We start from the raw sequence: 6025 nt of genomic DNA on the forward strand, positions 1-6025 counted from the left end.
AAAAATAAATAAATAAAAGGAGGGCAAGTAAATAAAAAATAATTAAAAATTAACTTATAACTAATAAAATTAAAAATAATAATAATAATGAACCTAGATCTGCAACATGTAGAGTCCTTTGGAGCTGTGATTTTGATGAGAATGATCAGCAGGCATGGGATGAGTAGCTAGATAGCAAGCAGGAACTCTTCCATCTCTTTACACACAGCAACAGCAACGGCAACGGCAACGGCAAAAGGATCAGCCAGTGCAGAAAACTCAACCACAGGCAGGTATCCAATGATAAAAAAATAGCTATTAGCTTAGAAGATCGATGCATATCAGAGAATATAAAAGCAAGGGAAGGGAAGGGAACAAATAATACTGGTCATGTACATTCCACGCCATTGCGGTTGCTTGATACACGTTTTTCCAAGTCAAGTCAACCTTGGGTCTGACTATTCTAAAATTATTAGTGTTTTGCTAATAAACTCCTAATAATTAGAAGTTAAATTAGTATGTAACAAATACCACGAATTGTAAGTGGTTGTTACTAGTAATCTTATCACGTAAAAGCTATAAAAATCTGATGTTGCTTAATAAATAAAAGATTTTTTTTTCAGATCTCTGTGTGTATGATTAAGAGTCTTTCAAATCTGGTATCAACGCCATAAAGAGGCCTGTAGTGCTCAAACACTGCGAGTATAGGTGAGTGTGTGACAATGACTGAAACTTTTGCACAAGCATGCATTCCCAAGTTTAACGGGATTATGGTCATTGGAGTTTGATCATGGAAAATGTCCTTAGATCAAATGAGTACTAGAGTGTCGTCCAAAAAGATTACACAAAACCAGCTAATGAAGAAGTACTAACACCAGTTCAGAAGAAGACCTTAGAAGAAACGAGGTTAAAGGATTTGGAGGCCAAGAATTATCTCTTAAGTTCCATTGACAAGACCATTCTGAAGACAATTTTTCATATAGGTTAATGGTAGATAAGTAGTTTATTATATTCTCTCAAAATTTTTAATTAAAATAATAATATTATAAAATTTCAAGAATTTTAGTCTATTTAAACATATTGACTGGAATCATTAAATATTTCTTTTTAGATAACCATCTCAATAATTTATTAATTTCATAAATCAGTATCAAATGTGATATATTATTCATTCAAAATTTCTTAATTACCATTATGTGACTAAACTTTAATTATGATTTTATTTACTTTTTTTTAAAAAATACAATAAATATATTAATGAAATATATTTAAAAATATTTTCATATTAAAATTTAACATTTTCGTTTTAAAAAATAATTAAATAATAATTTACTTTATGAATGAATCTAAAATATTATTAGTATAGAAAGCAAGTTTGAGACATCAAATGGGTCCCATATTTATTCAAAATTTTCAAATTACTATTTAGTGGCCAAACTTCATAATCAACTTCAATTTAAATGGCCCACCCAATTATATATGAGAAAATTCAGACCATCTCTACATCCAAATCTTAATCTAAACGAGGTTAATTATGTTCCATAAGATATGGAATAACTATAAAATATATGAGTATAAAAAAAATACTAATTATTAGTGAGATTGAAGCATTTTATAAATTTCTCATCTCACAATTATTTTTTTTTTTTTTTTGTTAATTACTAGTTGTAAAACTCATAAACTTATTATTTTTTAATTTATTAGGACTTCTAAAATTAGAATATATAAAATTGAAAAACAAAAGTAAAATCTAATGATTTTTTATTTTCAAAATTTTTCTATGCTTAATTTTATTTTTAAAATTTACAATAAAATAAAATTAATTTTTTAAAAATTATATTTATTAATGGAAACTTAATATCTCTTTTCAGATTCTTTATAATAATTCTTTTTTTAAAAAAATGGAGGGAATCAATAAAAAGAATTTAAAACTATATTTTTAAGAGAAAAAATAGTTTATCTAATAAAGGACTTTTAAGAGGAAAAAAATATTTAAAAATTAAATTTATATAATTTCATATGAAAAGTCATAAAAAACACAAGAAGTTAAGAACGTAAAAGAAAAATAAAATCATAAACCATAAATCATAGCAGATGGACTTGGAAAACAAAAATAGAAGAGACAGAGATGGAAAGGAGTGCAATTTGGTGTGATATATGGACCACAGGCACTTCCATTTTGGAATTCCGGATTTGAAATGATTTAGACTTTGTCATCAAATTGATTCATTGACTACTTTTTATTTACTTTTCTATTTATTTTTTTATTTTGATATTATGCAAATTATCATTAATCATTAGAATTGACTTCGCATGCAGATTATCAAATTATTTTGTGATTGGTCGTCTTTTACATTTTACGGTTTTATTAGATTTATAGTTTTTTTTTTTGGACTACTGTCTCTAATTTTCCTTATCGATCATGGATAAATTTAATTTACGTTAGGGTTTTTATATGACTCCAAAGAAGGTTTGATTTGCTCGATCTCTGTTTCGGTATATTATTATTTAGCTGAGCTCTGAATGCCTCTATTTTATAGTAGTACTTAAATGATCAATACTCTTATTTTATTTCCGTTTATAAAATTTTAAAAATAATTAAATAACAATTTATTTTATGAATAAATTTAAAATATTACTCTGGGACCATGTTGTTGCTAATATTTTTAATGATATATTATATTCCTCTTAAATTTTCATCAAGGCAACTATATATCAAAAAAATTTTGAGAATTTTATTCTACTCAAACTTATTGACTGGGATATTTAAGTCTTGCACAATAATTTCAATGAATTATTAATATTTAACAACTATAGTCAATGATAGATGAGTGATTTATTGTATTTTCTCAAATTTTTTAATTAAATTGATAATATTATTAAAATTTTAAGAATTTTATTCTATCTAAACGTATTGATTGGATCATCAAAATTTTCTTTTCAGATAACTATATCAATAATTTATTAATTTCTTAAATCAATATCAAATATAGTCTCGTATGCATTCAAAATTTCTTAATTACCATTCTATGACTTATATTCTCTCAAAATTTTTAATTAAAATAATAATATTATAAAATTTTAAGAATTTTAGTCTAACCAAACGTATTGACCGGAATCATTAAATATTTCTTTTTAAATAACTCAATAATTTATTAATTTCATAAATCAGTATCAAATGTGGTCTATTATTCTTTTAAAATTTTTTAATTACTATTATGTGATCAAACTTTAATTATGATTTTATTTACTTTTTTAAAAAATATAACAAATATATTAATGAAATATATTTAAAAATATTTTCATATTAAAATTAACATTTCCATTTTTAAAAAATAATTAAATAATAATTTACTTTATGAATGAATCTAAAATATTATTAGTATTGAAAGCAAGTTTGAGACATCAAATGTGGTCTATATTTATTCAAAATTTCCTAATTACCATTTACCATTCAGTGGCTCACCTGATTACATATTAGGAAATTCAGTCCATCTATGCATTCAAATCTTAATCTAAATAAAGTTAATTATGTTCCATAATACATAGAATAATGGTAAGTATAAAAAATATTAATTTTTTAAAATGGGGATTGGGGATTAGAAAGTAAAATCTGAGACCTCTCAGATTTACTCAGATGCATTTACCACTAAATTAAACATGTAAGTACAATATAAAAAATATTAATTATTAGTGAGATTGAAGCATTTTATAAATTTCTCGTCTCACAATTATTTTCTTTTTATTTTTGTGAATTACTAGTTGTAAAATTCGTAATCTTATTATTTTTAATTTATAAGGACTTCTAAAATTAGAATATATAAAATTGAAAAACAAAAGTAAAACCTAATGAATTTTTATTTTCAAAATTTATCTATGCTTAATTTTATTTTTAAAATTTACAATAAAATAAAATTAATTTTTTAAAAATTAAATTTATTAATGGAAATTTAATATCTCTTTACAAATTCTCTACAATAATTCTTTTTAAAAAAAGGAAGGAATCAATAAAAAAATATAAAACTATATTTTTTAAGAGAAAAAATAGTTTATCTAATGAAGGACTTTTAAAAGGAAAAAATATTTAAAAATTAAATTAATATAATTTCATATGAAAAGTCATAAAGAAAAACATAAGAAGTTAAGAACGTAAAAGAAAATGGACTTGGAAAACGAAAATATAAGAGACAGAGATGGAAAGGAGTGCAATTTGGTGTGATATATGGACCACAGGCACTTCTATTTTGGAATTCCGGATTTGAAATGATTTACACTTTGTAAAATGACTTGATTTATTGACTACTTTTTATTTATTTTTTCTATTTTATTTTTTTATTTTGATATTGTGCAAATTATCATTAGTCTTCAAGATTGAGTTTAGTAAGTTTTCGACTTCATATACAGTTTACCGAATTATTTTGTGATTGGTGATTTTTTACATTTTATTGTTTTAGTAGATTTATAGTTTTTTTAACCCCTATTTTTAATTTTTCTTGCCGATTGTGGACTGCTTTTATTTTGCATGTTCTAGTCTTCTCCAATGAGGGATTTGCTCGATAAATTTAATTTACGTGACGATTTTTATATGAATTCAAAAAGGATTTGATTTTAGTAACGTTGGACTCTTGAGACCGCGCTATCATGTTCGACGATTTCTACTTCGGTATATCATTATTTAGCTGAGCTCTGAATACCTCCCCTGTATAGTAGTGCTTAAATGATCAATGCTCTTATTTTATTTCTGTTTATAAAACTTTAAGAATAATTAAATAATAATTTATTTTATAAATAAATTTAAAATATTATTTTAGGACCATATTATTGCCAATATTTTTAATGATGTGTCATATTCCTCTTAAATTTTCTATCAAGACAACTATTTATCAAAAAAATTTTGAGAATTTTATTCTACTCAAACTTATTAACCGGGATATTTAAGTCTTGCATAATAATCTCAATGAATCATTAATGTTTATCAACTATAATCAATGATAGATGAGTGATTTATTGTATTTTTTCAAAATTTTCAATTAAATTGATAATATTATTAAAATTTTAAGAATTTTATTCTATCTAAACGTATTGATTGAATCATCAAAATTTTCTTTTCAGATAACCATCCTAATAATTGATTAATTTCTTAAATCAATATCATATACCAAATTTTAATTGGTACCGCTGTTTATTTGGCATTGATATTTACTTTTTTTTTTAAATGCAACAATATATTAATGAAATATATTTAAAAATATTTTCATATTAAAATTTAACATTTCCATTTAAAAAATAATTTACTTTTTAGTAATATCATCAAAATTTCAAAAAGCAAAATCCTAATTATCATTCAATGGCCAAACTTCATAATTACTTTAATTTAAGTGGCCCACCTAATTCTCTATGAGAAAATTCAGACCATCTCTATATGCAAATCTTAATCTAAAATGAAATTAATTATGTTTCCTAATTCATGGAATAACTGTAAAATATATTTTCATTTATTATACTTTTAAAATTAAAATTTATCAAATAGAAAAACAAAAGTAAAATTTTTGTTTTATTTTTAAAATTTACAATAAATAAAATTAATTTTTTAAAAATATTAAATTTATTAATGGAAACTTAATATCTCTTTAAAAAAATTTTACAATAATATTTTTTAAAACAATTTCGAATCAATATCCAATGAAGGATTTTTTTTCCCAAATGACAAAGGACGTGAAAAATCCATTTAAGGGATATTTGATTTAATGTGGCCAAAGTCATAATCTAATTTTCAATGCAATAATAGGGGTTGAAAAAATTATTATTCAGTTTTTATGATATAAAGAAATTTATTAATTAATTTTTTTATTTTAAAAAATATATTAAAATATCTTTAACGTTTAAAAAAATTTACTAATTAATTCTTTTATTTATTTATTTATTTTTATTTTGATATTGTCCAAATTATCATTAGTCGTCAGGATTGAATTCGGTAAAATATTCGACTTCGTATGCAAGTTACAGAATTACTTTGTGATTGGTGATTTTTTACATTTTGTGGTTT

The sequence above is a fragment of the Manihot esculenta genome, chromosome 2 (assembly GCF_001659605.2).
Source record: "Manihot esculenta cultivar AM560-2 chromosome 2, M.esculenta_v8, whole genome shotgun sequence".
NCBI lineage: Eukaryota > Viridiplantae > Streptophyta > Magnoliopsida > Malpighiales > Euphorbiaceae > Manihot > Manihot esculenta.